Source organism: Palaemon carinicauda, chromosome 6 (assembly GCF_036898095.1).
Source record: "Palaemon carinicauda isolate YSFRI2023 chromosome 6, ASM3689809v2, whole genome shotgun sequence".
Classification (NCBI taxonomy): Eukaryota; Metazoa; Arthropoda; class Malacostraca; order Decapoda; family Palaemonidae; genus Palaemon; species Palaemon carinicauda.
In genome coordinates this window covers 170,707,007-170,730,041 of record NC_090730.1, presented here as the reverse complement: position 1 = coordinate 170,730,041, position 23,035 = coordinate 170,707,007, and the positions used below count along the sequence as shown (strand labels likewise).

At 38.8% G+C, this 23,035-nt stretch overlaps 1 pseudogene; it reads left to right on the top strand.

The window, feature by feature from the left end:
• The first annotated feature begins 3,623 nt into the window (after positions 1-3,623).
• The window catches only part of LOC137643348 (chitin synthase chs-2-like), a 342,298-nt pseudogene continuing 322,886 nt past the window's right edge, over positions 3,624-23,035 (top strand).

Below are 23,035 nucleotides of genomic sequence, written 5' to 3'. Positions count from 1 at the left end.
TCAACCTTGCACCACCTTCCCTTCTCGTACACCTCATAACCTTACTCTTACCCACATTAACTCTCAACTTCCTTCTCTCACACACCCTTCCAAATTCTGTCACTAGTCGGTCAAGCTTCTCTTCTGTGTCTGCTACCAGTACAGTATCCTCCGCAAACAACAACTGATTTACCTCCCATTCATGATCATTCTCGTCTACCAGTTTTAATCCTCGTCCAAGCACTCGAGCATTCACCTCTCTCACCACTCCATCAACATACAAGTTAAACAACCACGGCGACATCACACATCCCTGTCTCAGCCCCACTCTCACCGGAAACCAATCGCTCACTTCATTTCCTATTCTAACACATGCTTTACTACCTTTGTAGAAACTTTTCACTGCTTGCAACAACCTTCCACCAACTTCATATAACCTCATCACATTCCACATTGCTTCCCTATCAACTCTATCATATGCTTTCTCCAGATCCATAAACGCAACATACACCTCCTTACCTTTTGCTAAATATTTCTCGCATATCTGCCTAACTGTAAAAATCTGATTCATACAACCCCTACCTCTTCTAAAACCCCCCTGTACTTCCCAGATTGCATTCTCTGTTTTATCCTTAATCCTATTAATCAGTACTCTACCATACACTTTTCCAACTACACTCAACAAACTAATACCTCTTGAATTACAACACTCATGCACATCTCCCTTACCCTTATATAGTGGTACAATACATGCACAGACCCAATCTACTGGTACCATTGACAACACAAAACACACATTAAACAATCTCACCAACCATTCAATTACAGTCACACCCCCTTCCTTCAACATCTCAGCTTTCACACCATCCTTACCAGATGCTTTTCCTACTCTCGTTTCATCTAGTGCTCTCCTCACTTCCTCTTTTGTAATCTCTCTCTCATATGTATATATATATATATATATATATGTATATATATATATATATATATATATATATATATATATATATATATATATATATATATATATAGTGTGTGTGTGGCGAAATTTCACCGGTTTATACTAAATAGCCCGATGTGCTGGGCTGATCACAAGGTCTGAAGGACTAACCTCTCAAAACCATTGGAGAAGTAAATAGAATATGGCTATATTTTAACAAATTTTATTATAAAAATAATAATCTAATACGAGAAACATGAAAAAATGAACCTTTACTTTACGTACAAAGAGATACTTGACTTAAAAGAACATGTGCGTGACTTAAAAAAAATTATGTCCGCATCGGACTCAAGATTTTAGCAAAATTAATTGAACATTTATAAAATTATCTCGATAAACGCCTTACCGAGACCTTTTGACGTACTTTACACAATAACACTGATCCCCTGGCACAAGGATCGATGAAATATTAACAGATACAAACTTTACATAACTCTATCAAGACCTACATGGAAACCGACCTGGGTACACTAAGGTGGGCAGAGAGAACAATTAGATAGAACTTACTGTGGTTGGGGACGTCGGATCAAAGAGACAGAGCAAGCCTCTGCAACCTCCGACGTCACCTTTTTCCCGCAATTTTTCCTGAACCTAAATTTCTAGATTGGATTTTTTTTATCATGTTACAATAGAATGAAGTTATTTTTCTTTCTCTTAAATTACAAGTGGTTGATTTCTTTAGTCTCAGCGCCTGCCCTACCAGGCGGTTTCTCTTTTTGGTTCTAAACATTCTCGTCTTGAACGACATTCATTCGCCCGCGAGTTCTCTCCTCTCCCTCCAATTTGACGTAATCGTAGGCGGAGTCAAATGGCGGGAATTTCGATTGATCAGGTCGAAATTCCGGACAATATATATATATATATATATATATATATATATATATATATATATATATATATATATATATGTGTGTGTGTGTGTTTTTGTATGCATATATTTCATAGATATATGTGTGTGTGCACTAATACAAAGAAATCTTGCATTTTTTCATTCGTGGCTAAAGAAAAATTAACCGTAACCAGAGAGATGGATCCAATGTAGTACTGTCTGGACAGTCAAAGGACCAAATAGCTCTCTAGTGTTAGTATTTCAACGGGTACAAGAAAGAGGTAGAATAGTCAAAGGGTTGAATAAGTAAACGATCGAATAAGTAAAAGGGTCAAATAAATAAGGGGTTGAATATGCAAGGAGTCGAATAAAAAAAAAGGTAGAATAATCAAGGGGTCGAAAACTTCAATCAAAAATTTCTTTTCGGTCTCCTTCTTCACAGACATGGTGATCCTATCTCCTCGTCAGTCACCTGCGAACTAAAAAGTTTGATCAAAATTTTGACGCGTTTTTTGAACGTGTATGGGCCCCTTGACTCGGGTGAATCCACCACAAGCCGTTTGCCTCTAATTCGAATAAGTTAGATGCAAAATACTTCATGTAAAATTTGATTTATCATTCTATTTTTATTTCTTCTTGGATGAGAGAAATAGCTCCGTGATATTTTATCTTTTCAAACAGTTTTGTTCTTCTTTAAGAATACATAACAGTATATGTGCAGAAGTTTCGTCATAGTATCTCATGTAATATGCTACATATATAAATATATGTAATATGCACGAAACACTCAATTTCTTCCACTCCTGCTCATCTACTGTATTACCATCTAATGGTTCAAGCTAGTATGGCTCCAGAAACCCCACCCCCCCCCCCCCCAAAAAAAAAAGCAAGCAAGCAACGTTTAGTGACGCCACTGGTTTCGTCAAATTTCTTACATTCTTCTTCCCCTGTATGTGAGGAAAGTGGGAAATTGAGATAAGATTGCTAGTGATGTTTCAAAATTTTACAGGATGCTATGATATGTATGTCTGTGAATTTAGATGAAGGACATACAGACGAGAAGTAATGAATGCAACTCAATTCCGTACTGCATTAAAAATATATAATGACGGAGCTGAATGGCTACCTGGCTACGGTTGAATGGAAGTTGTCACAACTTCCATTCAACCGTAGCCTACTTGGAGTGGAATTTCAACTTAATTCTATAGCTTATTTTATCGTTTTCATGGAAAGTTTCTTCTAATATATGAGCCTAGTAAGATACCAATGATTAGAAGATTAAAAGAAGGATAATTCGGTTGCATTTATTTTACCCACAATGCACTTTTGTCAGCCGAGTGTCCGACTCCCATGTAAACATTTCTATTTAGACACCGGTGTTTCTTTTATTAGTGTTTGACAGTTATTTGAAGTAGATTCCATGTCATTTCTTAAACTATGATAATTCATGCAGTGTATGGTTGTAATAGCAATATCCAGTGATAAATAATAAGATATATACAGTTTCTGTGACAAATTAAGACTCGATCTAGATATGTGTGGCGTCACTTGATGTGTTACGTGTGATTGAAGAATATGAAAATGTTATTTTGACTTTATATATATACAAATAGTACATCTCTTCAAAGAGACGAGGTTAATACTCAAGATAACTCTAAATCACGATGACAGATCGTAGTGATTTAATGCCATGGTGTGAAAAAGCATCTTGAAAACTACTGTAGTATCGTTTGGAGCTAACCTAACCTAACCAAACCTTAGGGAATTTATATTATAAGATTGTTCCAAATTGACTTAAATTAAATATATTGGATGTTTTAGGAATTTGAAATGGGTCTGCTCCTGCGTTCTACACAATACCAGGTTAGTAGCCAGTGGTGAATTTTTCAATAATCATGTACGTATGGTTAGAGGTTGGACGGCAAGACGGAAGAGAAGAATCAGGTTAAGCAGCAAAGATCAGCTTAGTATTGAGAGAGAGAGAGAGAGAGAGAGAGAGAGAGAGAGAGAGAGAGAGAGAGAGAGAGAGATCCAGTTTTACTCGGTTTCTTTGCGCCGAAGGATAACTAACTTTAGGTATTATTTTACTGTATTACAGGGCAATGTAACCTAGCAAAAAAACTATTTTATTCTATAGAAAAAAATCCGCTCTTCGAAAATAACACTCGTTCCCGTCGCAAATGAATAGATTCAGAAATGTATATATATATATATATATATATATATATATATATATATATATATATATATATATATATATATATATATATATCCTACAATAATGGGGGACCCCCAGTGGGAACTCGGGGTTTTGGGTGGGGGAAAACATACTGGGGAAACGATATATAATGGTAAAACAAGTCTTTTCTTCTCTGTACATTACCCTCTTGGATGTATAATAAACACGTCTTATCTATCATTTAAAAAATCGCCTTGGCTCTGATTTATTGTGGGCTACGCTATCTTGATTTCTTTATCACATCAGGAAATCAACACGGAAAATAGAACTAGTTTTGTTATATTTCAACACAACCCGACACCATTTGACAACTATACTGGTAATTAACTTTTTAGTTATTTTTCTTTTATCTTTAAGAAAGCTTATTCTATTTTAAAATTCATACTAGCAATTACATAATCTAGTTGGTGCAAACACTGTGGCAAACATTTTTCCCTAACTGTTAACGTATCAGAAATTGTAAAATTCTAACCAAACTCCTTGGCCAGAAACATCGACCCCACTTAGAGGTGGGAAAAGATGCAGACAAAGAAGTATGGTTAGAATTTTACAATTTCTGATACGTTAACAGTTAAGGAAAAATGTTTGCCACAGTGTTTGCACCAACTAGATTATGTAATGCCTAGTAGTATGAATTTAAAAATAGAATAAGCTTTCTTTAAGTTAAGGAAAAATAACCAAAAAGTTAATTATCAGTATAGTTGTCAAATGAGGGTGTCAGGTTGTGTTGAAATACAGTATAACAAAACTAGTTTTATTTTCCGTGTTGATTTCCTGATGTGATAAAGAAATTAGGATAGCGTAGCCCACAATAAAAAATGTTGGAAAATGCTTATCATTTTGGTAGTGTCTGGAAGTATTTATTGCAAATTTTAACTTGAAAATTATAAAAGTAAAAAGAATAGATTAGTGTGGACGATTTTTTATATGATAAAGCGTATTGTTTCCCGAGATTCCCGTAGTTTCAAGTTGTTTTAGTGAATAACATCAAGGCTACTCTTAAAGTTGGCTTTCCTTCGTGGAAAACGTCGGAAAAATTGGACTCACTCTCTCTCTCTCTCTCTCTCTCTCTCTCTCTCTCTCTCTCTCTCTCTCTCTCTCTCTCTCTCTCTCTCTCTCTCTCTCTCTCTCTCTTTCTCAAGTCATTACTAAGTGGGACCAAAATCCACATGTCGAACGTTCTTCAACATATAATTGTTTATTTATTCTAAGTAGGGGATATATTTTAATTTTATTTTACCAGCCATCATACCTGTCAATGGCAATGGAATTATGGGAAATTTAGTTAATTTTGTGTTATTGTTACCACATCTGACCCTTTATATGAATGTTATACTTGTCTTTTATTTATTTATTTATTATTATTATTATTATTATTATTATTATTATTATTATTATTATTTGCTAAGCTGCAGCCCTAGTTGGAATAGCAGGATGCTATAAGCCCAGGGGCCCCAACAGGGAAAATAGCCCAGTGAGGAAAGGAAACAAGGAAGAATAAAATATTTTAAGAACAGTGACAACATTAAAATAAATATTTCCTATATAAACCATAAAAACTTTAACAAAACAAGAGGAAGAGAATTAAGATAGAATATTGTGCCCAAGTGTACCCTCAAGCAAGAGAACTCTAACACAAGTCAGTGGAAGACCATGGCACAGAGGCTATGTCACTACCCAAGACTAGAGAACAATGGTTAGATTTTGGAGAGTGTTTTCCTAGAAGATCTGCTTACCATAACTAAAGAGTCTCTACTACAAATAATTGGATACACAAAAACAATTATTTCTTTCATGAAACCAAATATATTGGAGGCCTTGGGCTTGTAGCACCCTTCTTTTCCAACTAGGGTTGTAACATAGCTCGTAATAATAATAACGATACAGTTTATAACAGAGCACCATTACTTTCAATTATATTATTATAATCAAATAAAAAAAGGGTGGTACTTCAAAAGTTGTCTAAAGAAATCTTTAAGCGTTAGTGTTTATAATGAAGGAAATCGTATAATAAGTCACTTCTATTATGCTAAAAAGGTCAGTCTCTAGGGCATTGTAATGCATGCTAGGGCAATGGCATTGTCTCTTGTCTCTGCCATTCATGAGGGGCCTTAAACCTTTAAATGGGGGAATTTTCAAGGACCTCGGTGAGGAATAATGGGGAGACAGGCGAGTTACTCGTTATTTGATTAATGGTCGTAAAGAAGAATCCGTAATACCCATATATCATCATCATGAGCCGTTGCTAGTCCACTGCAGGACAAAGGCCTCAGGCAGTATGTCTTTCCACTACTGTCTGTTTATGGTTTCTATGCGAGCCTATACCAGCAAATTTTCTTAGTTCGCCAATTCATATTTGTGATTTTAAATTGAATACTTTTTTATTCTTTATAACAAACAATATCGGCGTCATTGACCTTCGATGTTAGGATGCCATATAATTTTAAATCACTTAATCTATACCCGCTAATATTCTTAGCTCTTCAATCCATCGTCTTTTCTTCCTTCCCAAGTTTCTTTTGCTGTCTCTAGGGACCCATTCTGGTATTCGTTTTGTCCATATATTATCTGTCGTTCTCATTAGGCCTACATGTTCTGCCTATATATATACAATATATATATATATATATATATATATATATATATATATATATATATATGTATATATATATAGTTAGTGTGTGTGTGTGTGTGTGAGAGAGAGAGAGAGAGAGAGAGAGAGATAGGGATAACCATGATAAGGTCCACGAAAAAATGTTTTGTTCTTCTGTATCCCTTTAGCATTTATATAGATTTCTGTGTTCCCCTGAAATTGAGGATGAAAAAAAAACAGAAACAATGAAATTGATATTGTGATATAATTTTACAATTCGATCTCATTGTAGTTCGCCCCATATATTATTGCACAGTAGCATAGTCCTTGTATGTCCAGGATGCTTTGAACTCATAGAAAACGTAACAAAATTAATTATTTACAGAAAATGTATTGGACGGGAAATACCTATGGTAGACTATTACAAACCTTGACGCTATTTTTGTCATCACGTGAAAGGAAGATGCGTTATTTTCGTCTTTTATGATATTAATATATAATTTTTTTGGTGGTTTTTGTAACTTTATCTTTACACCAACTCCATCACATTTCAAAATCATCCACAGATTTTTCTTTGAAAAATCTTTTCCTGAACTCTTGATATGTGAGTGCGTATTATGTGATCCGAATGGCAATTTGCTGTCTTACAAGTAAATATAAATTCCATTGATTTTCATTAGTTGTGGCCACGTATCAAAATAAGTATTTCCAAGTTCTATAGAGGTCCGTTACTTTGGCCAATTGCTGATGTAGCATAAAAACCATTTTATCATCATCATCATCTCCTACGCCTATTGACGCAAAGGGCCTCGGTTAGATATCGCCAGTCGTCTCTAACAATTTCATACTGTTCAAATTTCATATGAAATTCATTAGACGAATTCCACTTGTAATTAGTCAAATTTCATCTGGAATTTTCTCAATGAATTCCACAAATAATTAGGATGATTATAATTATATATATATATATATATATATATATATATATATTATATATATATGTATATATATATATATATATATATATATATATATATATATATATTTTTTTTTTTTTTTAAATATGAAATGCAACATACTAATCGAACATCTAGAACAGAGTAAATTTTACAATGGTTGAAAACCCAAGTTTTTGTTTTAGGAAATATAGCCTTGATATAATATCAGGTAACAAAGCAGTAAAATAACATTCCACATAAACATGAAGGTTTGAACATTAAAACACTTTATTATTATTATTATCATGATTATAAAAAGCAGGATGCCATAAGACCAGGGGCCCCAAGAGGAAAAATAGCCCAGTGATGAAAGGGAACAAGGAAAAATAAAAAATTTTAAGAAAAGTAACATTAAAATAAATATCTATAAACTATAAAAAAACATTAACAAAACAAGTGGAAGAAATAAGATAGAATAGTGTGCCCGAGTGTACCCTCAAGCAAGAGAACTCCAACCACTCATGAGTGACCTTTAAACCTTTAATTGCCTCCGGGAGTATCTTCAGGTTTTGCCCATTTTCAAATTGGGTCTCTGTTTCGATTCGAAAACATATTCAACATTTCAAATATTTTTTGTATGGTAATATTAAAAAAAATAAAAACCGATATTTCAAAATAAAAGTTTAGATTCTATTATAGAATGAAAGTAGATGAAAAAGGTAAATAGATTAACATGAAACACGAAAATAGATAACTAAAAACCAGTGATTAAGATGAGGACGAAATGCAACTACAGTCAAATGAGAGTCTGAAGACTTAGCGAACAGTAACACATTTCGTGACCATTCTAAGGTCAAGTTGACACCAAGGACTCTGTAGACCTTGGTTAATGCCACAATGGAAGAGTCCTTGACACCAAGGACTCTGTAGACCTTTGTTAATGCCACAATGGAAGAGTCCTTGACACCAAGGACTCTGTAGACCTTGGTTAATGCCACAATGGAAGAGTCCTTGACACCAAGGACTCTGTAGACCTTTGTTAATGCCACAATGGAAGAGTCCTTGACACCAAGGACTCTGTAGACCTTGGTTAACGCCACAATGGAAGAGTCCCAGTCACTGAACACGACAGAACAATCACAGAAGTCTTATAAGGAGAGGTATTGAAACCAGGGCTACTGCTGTCACTGCTAATTCTGCTGACACAACAATAAATACTGGTCTGAGTGGTAATATCCCTGACTGGCGATCTCCAGAATGGGGTTCGAGTCTCGCTCAAACTCGTTTGTTTCTTTGGTCGCTACAATCTCACCATCCTTATGAGCTAAGGTTGGGGGGGGGGGAGCCTATAGGTCTGTCTGCTATGTCATTAGCAGCCAATAATAATAATAATAATAACAACAACCATAATAATAATAATAATAATAATAATAATAATAATAATAATAATGATAATTATATTTGGCCCTAGCGTTGTGGGGGGGAGGGGGATTGGGCGCTTATATTATGTATATATGGTCAGTCTCTAGGGCATTGACCTGCTTGATGGGGCAACGTCTGGAACTGACTTTTCTCTCTTGTTTTTCATCCAGTTAGTTGAGTTAGATTATGGGATTTGGGGCCGGGGAGACCAATTAGTTTGGTGAGTATTTTTTTATTTTCCCTTTTTGTTCAAGTTCCTTTTTTCTTTTGTTCTCGTCTATTTCGAAATATTGCAATATCCTCTTGCAAATTACTGCTTAATTTGCATGTTTGAAGGAGATGGCGAATGTGTGCAAAAAAAAAAAATTGTTTTGGAAAGAGATGATGAATATGCTCCATCAAACTTATTTTAAGTTTGTGTTTTATGCAATAAAATTTGAGAAAAATTATGAACGATTTTTTAGTGTGTTTAGACAGGAAATAAACCACAGGGAATTTTCTCATGAGATGGAAAATATAAGGATAAATTGAAAAGAAGGCAGCGAATTTAGCAGTTGCTGAAGGGCGCCCTTTTCCATATACTTTATCAGGGGATGTTATTTCCTTAGATTTTTTTTCTTTTACTTTTATTCAGCATACAGTAAGGTTTCCAATTTTGTTGATAAGGGAAATTAAAACCAATATATTGGTTTCATAGAAACTGGATTACCCATTTTTTGGTATGTATGTGTATATATATATATATATATATATATATATATATATATATATATATATATATATATATATATATATATATATATATATATAAAGTCTACATTAAGGTAAAAGAAATCAAGGAATTCATTTAGAAAACTGAATCTCATTCCAACATCTGTAAAATGTCTCTAGATACAAACAGAAAAGACATTTAAAGGTCACTCACGATGACAGAGGAAAGAGACAGTGACATTGCCCTATCAAGCAGGACAATGCCCTAGAGAGTGACTATATATATGCATATAATCAGCGCCCAAGCCCCCTCCCCACCCAAAGCTAGGACCAAGGAGGGTCAGGCAATGGCTGCTGATGACTCAGCAGATAGACCTGTAGGTTAGCCTCCCCAAACCCCCCATCCTTAGCTCTCAAGAATGGTTAGGTTACAGGGACCAAAGAAACTAACGAGCTTGAGCGGTACTCGAACCGCGTCTGGCGTTCAGCAGTCAGGGACGTTACCACATCGGCCATCACAACCCTTTCTTTGAACTAAGGACTTGAATTCTGAAAACTTCTGAATCTTACTCCAACATCTGTCAAATGTTTTCAGAAACTGTACAAGTTTCTCAACTTCCAATCTGAAATTATGAAATACGGACTATCACATAAACCATTCTATGCACTATAGGTTCGCTTACGGTGAGCGATCAGATGAAAATCTCCCACCATCACCAATCTGCAGTGGCTAGAACATATTGCATAGCTATACTAGTCAGGGTCACCCATACTAGGTTGGTTTGCTGTGAGCGATCAGACAAAAATCTCCCACCATCACCAATCTGTAGATTAATATACACTTTAGACTCATTTTATGTATGAGGTTCTACAAAAATTATAATTGAATATTTTAAAAATATATTCTATATAAAACTAGAAATTGGAAATTTAAACTATTACAAATTTCAAAAATCCCTAGATTAAGAAGAGGATAATTGTTGATTATTTACTATACACACTTACACATGTGCTTACACACTTAGACACATAAGCAGGCACATACACCACCACAGAGATTATCCATATTGCTTTCATCTTGAAGGGATTGTATGACTAGAATCCCATTGAATGTTAAGTGTTGGCCTTTAAATGGCGATGCTTACAGCTTGAGCTATCATGAGCTGGCCTTCGTTCCTCTCCTGAACAATGTGTGTTCCATCAAATCATTCTGTATGAGAGGGTTTCTCGTCATGGATATCAATATAATGTTCGTTCATTGACCCCCGATTTCTGCTGGCTTGCGTACATCTTCAGGGTGTCGTGATTCACATATTTCCTCTGGGTAAACCAACATTATATTGATGTCCACGACCAGAAACCCTCTCATACGGAATGATTTGATGGAACACACATTGTTCAGAAGGAGAGGAGCTACGGCCATCTCATAATAGATGGAGCTGTAAGCATCGCCATTTGAAGGCCAACACTTAACCATCAATGGGATTCTAATTATACACTCCCTTCTACCAGAATGCCATGTGTGTGAATATGTCATATATATATATATATATATATATATATATATATATATATATATATATATATATATATATATATATACATATATATATATATATATATATATATATATATATATGAATAAATATATAAAAATTAATCAATTCATACATACCACTACCAAAGTGACATCCATAAGGGTTTCGCTCTGACCAAAGAGCTCATCAGGTGGGTTTTGCCCATATCCATTATGGCAGGCTTGGTTCCCACGACCCTTTCTTCCTTCCCTCTTTTTTTTTATTTCCTTTTCATCTCAATTCATAATTCATCAGTACTTCATAAATGTATTATGATAATTCATGACTTATATTTGAGTCGGAAGAATAAGGGAAGAAATCTGAAACCTACTTCAGTTTTCTGGGCATTGAACTTACGGGTTTTTCCGCCGCGCCAGAGGTTGCCCTTCGTACTGAAATAGCTTTCGGCCTACTTCCCTCACTACAGCTAGCCTATTAAGATCATTCATGACTTGTATTTGAGTTGGATTACTTAGAGAAGCAATTTGAAACCTACTTCAGTTTTCTGGGCATTGAACTTACGGGTTTTTCCGCCGCGCCAGAGGTTGCCCTTCCTACTGAAATAGCTTTCAGCCAACTTCCCTCACTACAGCTAGCCTATTAAGATCAGTCATGACTTGTATTTGAGTTGGATTACTTAGAGAAGCAATTTGAAACCTACTTCAGTTTTCTGGGCATTGAACTTACGGGTTTTTCCGCCGCGCCAGAGGTTGCCCTTCCTACTGAAATAGCTTTCAGCCAACTTCCCTCACTACAGCTAGCCTATTAAGATCATTCATGACTTGTATTTGAGTTGGATTACTTAGAGAAGCAATTTGAAACCTACTTCAGTTTTCTGGGCATTGAACTTACGGGTTTTTCCGCCGCGCCAGAGGTTGCCCTTCCTACTGAAATAGCTTTCGACCAACTTCCCTCACTACAGCTAGCCTATTAAGATCAGTCATGACTTGTATTTGAGTTGGATTACTTAGAGAAGCAATTTGAAACCTACTTCAGTTTTCTGGGCATTGAACTTACGGGTTTTTCCGCCGCGCCAGAGGTTGCCCTTCCTACTGAAATAGCTTTCAGCCAACTTCCCTCACTACAGCTAGCCTATTAAGATCAGTCATGACTTGTATTTGAGTTGGATTACTTAGAGAAGCAATTTGAAACCTATTTCAGTTTTCTGGGCATTGAACTTACGGGTTTTTCCGCCGCGCCAGAGGTTGCCCTTCTTACTAAAATAGCTTTCGGCCAACTTCCCTCACTACAGCTAGCCTATTAAGATCAGTCATGACTTGTATTTGAGTTGGATTACTTAGAGAAGCAATTTGAAACCTACTTCAGTTTTCTGGGCATTGAACTTACGGGTTTTTCCGCCGCGCCAGAGGTTGCCCTTCTTACTAAAATAGCTTTCGGCCAACTTCCCTCACTACAGCTAGCCTATTAAGATCAGTCATGACTTGTATTTGAGTAGGATTACTTAGAGAAGCAATTTGAAACCTACTTCAGTTTTCTGGACATTGAACTTACGGGTTTTTCCGCCGCGCCAGAGGTTGCCCTTCGTACTGAAATAGCTTTCGGCCAACTTCCCTCACTACAGCTAGCCTATTAAGATCAGTCATGACTTGTATTTGAGTAGGATTACATAGAGAAGCAATTTGAAACCTACTTCAGTTTTCTGGGCATTGAACTTACGGGTTTTTCCGCCGCGCCAGAGGTTGCCCTTCCTACTGAAATAGCTTTCGGCCAACTTCCCTCACTACAGCTAGCCTATTAAGATCAGTCATGACTTGTATTTGAGTTGGATTACCTAGAGAAGCAATTTGAAACCTACTTCAGTTTTCTGGGCATTGAACTTACGGGTTTTTCCGCCGCGCCAGAGGTTGCCCTTCCTACTGAAATTGCTTTCGGCCAACTTCCCTCACTACAGCTAGCCTATTAAGATCAGTCATGACTTGTATTTGAGTTGGATTACTTAGAGAAGCAATTTGAAACCTTCAGTTTTCTGGGCATTGAACTTACGGGTTTTTCCGCCGCGCCAGAGGTTGCCCTTCCTACTGAAATAGCTTTTGGCCAACTTCCCTCACTACAGCTAGCCTATTAAGATCAGTCATGACTTGTATTTGAGTTGGATTACTGAGAGAAGCAATTTGAAACCTACTTCAGTTTCCTGGGCATTGAACTTACGGGTTTTTCCGCCGCGCCAGAGGTTGCCCTTCGTACTGAAATAGCTTTCGGCCAACTTCCCTCACTACAGCTAGCCTATTACTAGTCAGTCATGACTGATGATATTTGAAATTCAGTGGTGAAGCCAAGCGTCATTATTGTGCCGGGCGGTAAAGCCAAGCGGGCCAGGCGGTGAAGCCAAGCGCCATTGTAAGCTGGGCGGTGAAGCCAAGCGGGCCAGGCAGTGAAGCCAAGCGCCATTGTAAGCCGGGCGGTGAAGCCTAGCGTCATTTTTGGACCGGGCGATGAAACCAAGCGCCATTATTGTGCCGGGCGGTAAAGCCAAGCGGGCCAGGCGGTGAAGCCAAGCGCCATTATTGTGCTGGGCGGTAAAGCCAAGTGGTCCAGGCGGTGAAGCCCAGCGCCATTGTAGGCCGGGCGGTGAAGCCAAGCGCCATTTTGAGCCGGGCTGTGAATCCAAGCGCCATTGTTGAATGGTGCGATGAAGCCAAGCACCATTGTAAGCCGGGCGGTGAAGCCAAGCGCCATTGTAAGCCGGGCGGTGAAGCCAAGTACCATTGTAAGCAGGGCGGTGAAGCCGAGCAGGCCAGGCGGTGAAGCCAAGCAGGCCAGGTGGTGAAGCCAAGCAGGCCAGGCGGTGAAGCCAAGCGCCATTGTAAGCCAGGCGGTGAAGCCAAGCGCCATTGTAAGCCAGGCGGTGAAGCCAAGCGCCATTGTTGGGCCGGGCGATGAAGCCAAGTGCCATTGTAAGCCGGGCGATGAAGCCAAGCGCCATTGTAAGCCGGGCGGTGAAGCCAAGCGCCATTGTTGGGCCGGGCGATGAAGCCAAGCGCCATTGTTGGGCCGGGCGGTGAAGCTAAGCGCCATTGTAAGCCGGGCGGTGAAGCCAAGCGCCATTGTAAGCCGGGCGGTGAAGCCAAGCGGGCCAGGCGGTGAAGCCAATCGCCATTGTAAGCCAGGCGGTGAAGCCAAGCACCATTGTTGGTCCGGGCGATGAAGCCAAGCGCCATTGTAAGCCGGGCGGTGAAGCCAAGCGCCATTGTAAGCCGGGCGGTGAAGCCAAGCGCCATTGTAAGCCGGGCGGTGAAGCCAAGCGCCATTGTAAGCCGGGCGGTGAAGCCAAGCGGGCCAGGCGGTAAAGCCAAGCGCCATTGTAAGCCGGGCGGTAAAGCCAAGCGGGCCAGGCGGTGAAGCCAAGCGCCATTGTAAGCCGGGCGGTGAAGCCAAGCGCCATTGTTGGGCCGGGCGATGAAGCCAAGCGCCATTGTAAGCCGGGCGGTGAAGCCAAGCGCCATTGTAAGCCGGGCGGGGAAGCCAAGCGGGCCAGGCGGTGAAGCCAAGAGCCATTGTAAGCCGGGCGGTAAAGCTAAGCGGGCCAGGCGGTGAAGCCAAGCGCCATTGAAAGCCGGGCGGTAAAGCCAAGCTGGCCAGGCGTTGAAGCCAAGTGCCATTGTAAGCCGGGCGGTAAAGCCAAGCGGGCCAGGCAGTGAAGCCTAGTGCCATTGTAAGCCGGGCGGTGAAGCCAAGCGACATTGTAAGCCGGGCGGTGAAACCAAGCGCCATTGTAAGCCGGGCGTTGAAGCCAAGCACCATTGTAAGCCGGGCGGTGAAGCCAAGCAGGCCAGGCGGTGAAGCCAAGCGCCATTGTAAGCCAGGCGGTGAAGCCAAGCGCCATTGTAAGCCAGGCGGTGAAGCCAAGCGCCATTGTAAGCCAGGCGGTGAAGCCAAGCGCTATTGTTGGGCCGGGCAATGAAGCCAAGCGCCATTGTAAGCCGGGCGGTGAAGCCAAGCGCCATTGTAAGCCAGGCGGTGAAGCCAAGCGCCATTGTTGGGCCGGGCGATGAAGCCAAGCGCCATTGTTGGGCCGGGCGGTGAAGCCAAGCGCCATTGTAAGCCGGGCGGTGAAGCCAAGCGCCATTGTAAGCCGGGCGGTGAAGCCAAGCGCCATTGTAAGCCGGGCGGTGAAGCTAAGCGCCCTTGTAAGCCAGGCGGTGAAGCCAAGCGGGCCAGGCGGTGAAGCCAAGCAGGCCAGGCGGTGAAGCCAAGCGGGCCAGGCGGTGAAGCCAAGCGCCATTGTAAGCCGGGCGGTGAAGCCAAGCGCCATTGTAAGCCAGGCGATGAAGCCAAGCGGGCCAGGCGGTGAAGCCAAGCGCCATTGTAAGCCGGGCGGTGAAGCCAAGCGGGCCAGGCGGTGAAGCCAAGCAGGCCAGGCGGTGAAGCCAAGCGGGCCAGGCGGTAAAGCCAAGCGCCATTGTAAGCCGGGCGGTGAAGCCAAGCGCCATTGTAAGCCAGGCGATGAAGCCAAGCGGGCCAGGCGGTGAAGCCAAGCGCCATTGTAAGCCGGGCGGTGAAGCCAAGCGGGCCAGGCGGTGAAGCCAAGCGCCATTGTAAGCCGGGCGGTAAAGCCAAGCGGGCCAGGCGGTGAAGCCAAGCACCATTGTAAGCCGGGCGGTGAAGCCAAGCGCCATTGTAAGCCAGGCGGTGAAGCCAAGCGGGCCAGGCGGTGAAGCCAAGCAGGCCAGGCGGTGAAGCCAAGCGGGACAGGCGGTGAAGCCAAGCGCCATTGTAAGCCGGGCGGTGAAGCCAAGCGCCATTGTAAGCCAGGTGGTGAAGCCAAGCGACATTGTAAGCCGGGCGGTGAAGCCAAGCGGGCAAGGCGGTGAAGCCAAGCGCCATTGTAAGCCGGGCGGTGAAGCCAAGCGGGCCAGGCGGTGAAGCCAAGTGCCATTGTAAGCCGGGCGGTGAAGCCAAGCGCCATTGTAAGCCGGGCGGTGAAGCCAAGCGCCATTGTTTGCCGGCGGTGAAGCCAAGCGCCATTATAAGCCGGGCGGTGAAGCCAAGCGGGCCAGGCGGTGAAGCCAAGCGCCATTGTAAGCTGGGCGATGAAGCCAAGCGCCATTGTTTTGCCGGGCGATGAAGCCAAGCGGGCCAGGCGGTGAAGCCAAGCGCTATTGTTGGGCCGGGCAGTGAAGCCAAGTGGGCCAGGTGGTGAAGCCAAGTGCCATTTTAGGCCAGGCGGTGAAGCCAAGCGTCATTGTGTGGGCCGGTCGGCGAAGCCTAGTGGGCAGTACGGTGAAGCCAAGCATCAATTTTTGGCCGGTTGGTGAAGCCAATCGTCATTTTACCCACTTAAACAAGACACGCTCATTCATCATTCAGAGTTTCTTCACCTGCATAGCCAGTCCTTAAGCCTAAAAAAAAAAAGACCTTAAACCTAAAAAAAAAAACCTTAAACCTAAAAAAAAAAAACCTTAAACCTAAAAAAAAAAGAAGAAAAAGAAGATACTATTCCTTTCATAAAATTGTGAGGGCATCAACTCGCCTATTGTAAGGACCAAAACTTCACTCTGTTCATCCCAGTTCTTCAACCTTCATCAGCAGCCATTTGATATCAGAACACCTTTCCAGACTGACCTGCTCCGAAGAGGCGCAGCTTCCTTCACTAGCTGATTATCTTGGTCCAACCTTTAAGGACAAGACTGCCTACTAGAAGAAGCCTAGCTCGTTCCCTCTGCAGAGCCGGTCTTCTAGATCATTCCCCCAGAACCACCCGAAGGTTGATATCCGAAAGAATAGATCTAGATATCCGACCATTTGTACACTTGACAAACGGCTTGTACTCGTCCATCAAGGTGCAAAGCATACTAGTCTCAGCGGGGTTTCTTCCCTCAGTAGGCCATTGTCCTCCAGGTTATTCCAAGAATTGTAATTCAAGCTGGATAGTAAGCCTTGTATCCTCCAAGCTGGCCAGTCCTTCCAAGTATCCTCCCTGTAGCTGTCTGTCAGTCAGTCAGTTTAAAGATCCCGGGGGGGGGGGGATCTCCTTCCTGTGGATGTGATTGTATTTAGCAATTTGAAGATTTGGTCCTGGCAAAACTCGGCTGAATCTCCTTACCCTCACAAAATAAACTGAAATTAAACTAATATGGCAAAAATATTCTCATGTTTAAAACTTTTTTTGGTGTTTTCATTTTTTCTTCTTTTTTTGGGGGGATTTTTTATTTTTTTATTTTTTTTTTGGATTTTTTATTTTTTTATTTTTTTTTGTTTTTCATTTTTATCCATTTGCTGATCGAAATATTTAAGTGCCGGTGAGACTCTTCAGAAGCCATTCGATATGATCAGCTGCTAACTGAACCTGCTTAATAGTACCACTGATGGTGATTGAATGACTATATTCGTGCCTTTGTGGCATATCTATTAAGCTGACTCCACTGTGGCGGGTGATTTCCATCAGCGTCCTTCCTTCCACTCCATATATGGCTCTGTGGAACCTCCTGGGCACATGCAAGTCGACAGTCACGTACCTGTTGAGGCCAGAGTCCCTTGTGGTGGTCACTCTAACCTTTTCACCTTGGAAGGTGATGTGACTACTGTCGGATGAGGAGATGGCCCTTTTGGGCTTCTCGGGTTCCAGGTCAAACACGATAAGTTTTCGTGTAGTTTTTTTAATCTTTTCTTCCTTTTTCTTCTCCTCCTCCTCCTTCTTCTCCTCCTCCTCCTTCTCCTCCTTCTCCTTCTCCTTCTCCTCCTCCTCCTTCTCCTTCTCCTCCTCCTCCTTCTCCTCCTTCTCCTTCTCCTCCTCCTCCTTCTCCTCCTCCTCCTTCTCCTCCTTCTCCTTGTCCTCCTCCTCCTTCTCCTCCTTCTCCTTGTCCTCCTCCTCCTTCTCCTCCCTCTCCTCGTCCGTGGAAATTTCCTTTTTGAGCTGCTCTTCCTGGGTGTTGCTGGTGCCATGGAGAGCGCCTTTTGAGGCTAGTAGCCAGCCAAGCACCTGACCCACACCAGATGCGCCTCCAACTTCCTCCTTCTCAGCCTTACGTCCGTTGGTATCCTGATCCTGTGCCTCGACTACTTTCTCCTCACTTTTATTGTCTCTGTCATCCTTTTGGACATCCTTCTGAACATCCTTAATATCCATTTTTAAACTTGTCTTGTTAAGTCTCAGTTTCGTCATTTGAGGTTTGTTTTCTTCTTTCGTCTTATCTCCCTCTTCAAGTTCCTCCTTGAGTGAAGGGATGATCTCATTTGCCGCAAGCAGCTCGTCCTTGAGACCAACATTTTTTTCAGATTTGAATGTTTCCAGTTCTTGACTCAATAGGATGTTTTTTTGCTCCAAGTCATTCAATTTCAAATTTTCTTTTTTGTAATTTTCTAACTCTTGTAAAATTCCTTTGTAGCGTTCATTCCTGAGGAGATCATTTATTTTTGCCTCATTGAGGCTCTCTTCCAATTCCTGCTTCTGTTCTGAAATCTGCTTTAATACTTCCATTTTCTTTTCAGTGAATATTTCCAGTTTCCTTTTGTTCTGGCGAACTTTATCCAATTTTTCTTTGATTTTAATATTTTCTTTTTCTTTTTCCTTTAATTCATTTTTACATTGTTCCAGGATAACTTTTTGATTGCAGATTTCCTTTTTTAGATGTTCGTTTGTGCGGTCTAGGTCGGCATTCTTTGTGGTCAAATTTTCCATATCGATTTGGTTATCGATTTGAAGACTTCTGATGATGTTACTGAGATGCTGATTCTCTGCTCTCAGCTCTTCATTCTCCTCTAAGAATTTAGATTGTTCTTCCTTTCTTAGACTGATCTCGGCAAAAGCTGCTTCCAGTTCTTTCTGCAGGAAACCGATGCGTTCCTCAAATGTCTTTTGGATATTCTCCTTCTCCTTCAGCTCTTCTCTTTTCTGATTCTTTTCCTCTTGGGGCCCTCCTTCCACCTTCTCCTCCATCCCGCCCTCAGAGTTGAAGGGGTCCTTAGACCTCATCCAAGAGGTCATCCTATACATTAAGGATCCTTCCTTTTGTGGTTCTGTGAAAACCACACCGCCAAGTGTCCTCTTAGCTTGAAGATGGCCAGTAGTAAACTGGGACATCTTGCCAGTTCCTCCTTCTTGGATGCTGCCTGAAATATTGAATGCTCCTACAAAACTTTTATTCATTTTGAATTGCTTTCAAAAATCTATATGATAGATGACTAGATTCGTCTTCTTTTGTCAGGTATAATATTGAAAACTTAAAATTTCCTTCAAACGACTTTCGGAGACCCTTTTGGATTCGAAATTCTCTTGGAGACTCAACGGAGACAAGAACAATTCTTGAAGACTCTGGAGACAATTTCGTTGGCTCCGAGAGAAACCCTCCGCCATTGAACAATCTCTTTTCATCCTTTGCAAGGAGAAATTCTCGAAAAACTTTTACCGAAAAAAGATGAAATATAAAAGATTTATTTACATCGAAAGTTAAATTCACTAATAGATTTTATTGTCATTTTCTTGTGCAACAAATGAAGTCTTTTAAATTGGTATAGAGTTTCTCTAAATCAAAAAATTTTGAAGAAATTTGACATTTTTTTCAGCTCTTTAGAAACCGAAACGTTTTGGTTCAGCTTCGCCAAGAAATCTCGGAAGCCGGAAAAAATCCTTTTCGGTTAAAGAAAATTTCACACATAAATCTCATATGCCATTATTATTATTATTGTTGTTGATGTTGTTGTTGTTTTTGTTGTTGTTGTCTTCTTAAGATTGGGTACATCATCTGTAGACATTAAGAGCATATATATATATATATATATATATATATATATATATATATATATATATATATATATATATATATATTCACATGCATATATATATATATATATATATATATATATATATATATATATATATAAATATATATGTGTGTGTATGTTTATATATATGCATACATACACACACACACATATATATATATATATATATATATATATATATATATAATATACTGTATATATGCATACTTAGTAAGTACTAGGGAAGTTATTATTATTATCATCATTATTATTATTATTATTATTATTATTATTATTATTACATACACACACACACACACACACACACATATATATATATATATATATATATATATATATATATATATATATATATATATATATATATATAGATAGATAGATAGATATTGAAGTATTGAATTTAAAGCTGAAGATAGAGACGACTGGCGAAATCTAACCGAGCCCTTTTGCGCCAATAGACGTAAGAGTAGATGATATAATCTCTCTCTCTCTCTCTCTCTCTCTCTCTCTCTCTCTCTCTCTCTCTCTCTCTCTCTCTCTCTCTCTCTTCTTTGTGTAGGCAAAGATAGAATGAGCCGTAACCAGAGGGAGGGATCCAATGTTGTACGGTCTGGTCAGTCAAAGTAGCCGATAACTCCCAGGCGGTAGTATCTCAACGGGTGGCTGGTGCCTTGGCACACCTACGACCTGTCGTTTGGACACACACACACACACACACACACACATATATATATATATATATATATATATATATATATATTTATATATATATTGAGGAGATGATATATATATATTATATATACACACACACACACACATATATATATATATATATATATATATATATATATATATATATATATACTGTATATATATGTAGGAGATGATATATATACAGTATATATATATATATATATATATATATATATATATATATATATATATTATATATATATATGTGTGTGTGTGTGTGTGTCCAAACGACAGGTCGTAGGTGTGCCAAGGCACCAGCCACCCGTCGAGATACTACCGCCTGGGAGTTATCGGCTCCTTTGACTGGCCAGACCGTACAATATTGGATCCCTCCCTCTGGTTACGGCTCATTTTATCCTTGCCTACACATACACAAAATAGGCTGGCCTATTCTTACCACATTCTCCGCTGTCCTCGTACATCCGACAACAGTGCTATTACCGAACAATTCTTTGCTCAAGTGGTTAACTATTGCTATGTAATTGTTCAGTGGCTACTTTCCTCTTGATAAGTGTAGACGAGACTTTTTAGCTATGGTAAGCAGCTCTTATAGAAGAAGGGCACTCCGAAATTCTAACCATTGTTTTCAAGTCATGAGTAGGTACCGGCTGATGATTATATATATATACATACATATATATATATATATATATATATATATATATATATATATATATATATGTGTGTGTGTGTGTGTGTGTGTGTGTGTGTGATGAAGATAATCCATAGTCATGTCTGAGGTATATAGTCTGTTTTGTTTTAAGAATACAGGAGCTTTCTGTTACATGAATGATACACAATTTTATTTTTCAAATGAAAATGTTGTGTCTATCCAAAATAAAAGTTGAATTCTAGCGAATATCAAAGAGGAAAAACTTACATCTATCTATCTATCTATTTTTCTATCGATTTATCTTTCTATTTTCTATCTTTATATCTATCTATCTGTCTATCTGTATATATATATATATATATATATATATATATATATATATATATATATATATATATATATATATATATATATTATGCATATACTGAATATATAAACAGTATGATATAAATATTATATATATGATATATACATATATATATATGTATATATGTATTTATACTGTATATATATAAACATATATATATATATATGTATAAATATATATATGTATATATATATATATATATATATATATATATATATATATATATATATACATACACAGAGTACATATATATGTGTGCATATATATATATATATATATATATATATATATATATATATATATATATATATATATATATGTGTATATATGTATATATATATATATATATATACACACACACACACACATATATATATATATATATATATATATATATATATATATATATATATATATATATATATGGTTTATTGCATGTAGTATCTGCAGAAATTCTCTACATAAAGCCAGTTAAACAACAGTATAAAAGTCAGCGTGACTGTAACTTTCAGATTTCATGGAAGGAAATTAATTTCTTAGAGTATTTCATGAAATGGAGAATTGCATTGTTTTTAATATATTGGAAATAAAGCAGTTTCTTATAACTTTTATGTATTTGCTGCTCTAAGCATTTGCTACCAGCATTTTTTTGTATTGGAATTAAAGCAATTGCTTTGCAATCTAAGCAAAAGCATTTGAAGGTTTTTTTATTCAACAGGCTAATTACGTCACTGTTCTGCCTTCCCTCCTAGTTTCTTACATATTAATATCATCGGTTATTCCTTCGGTTTTCTTATATACATTTATTGAGAAAAAAAATATTTTGTCGTTCAATTATTTTTTTTCATTTTTTTTTTTCAGTTATGGTGTATGTCATATGTAAACCAGGTAACTTATTGAAGGTAATTTTTTCCTTTTTGTATTTTGTCGTTCGATTTTAATTTTTTTTTTCTTTTTTTTTTGCAGTTGAGGTGAATGTCATACGTAAACCATGTTAGTGATCGAAGATCATTTATTTTGTTTCATTATTTACAGCTATCACATTCTATTACGACTTTATTTAAACTTATTGGGAAAAAATATTTTGTCGTTCAATTATTTTTTTTTTTTTTTTCAGTTATGGTTTATGTCATATGTAAACCATGTGAATTAGTGAAGATCATTTTTTTTTTTTTCATTATTCACAGCTATCACATTCTATTACGACTTTATTTCAACTTACAGTTTTATTTCAACTTCTTTCTAAATGCGATTAGAAAGAATTTGCATTTT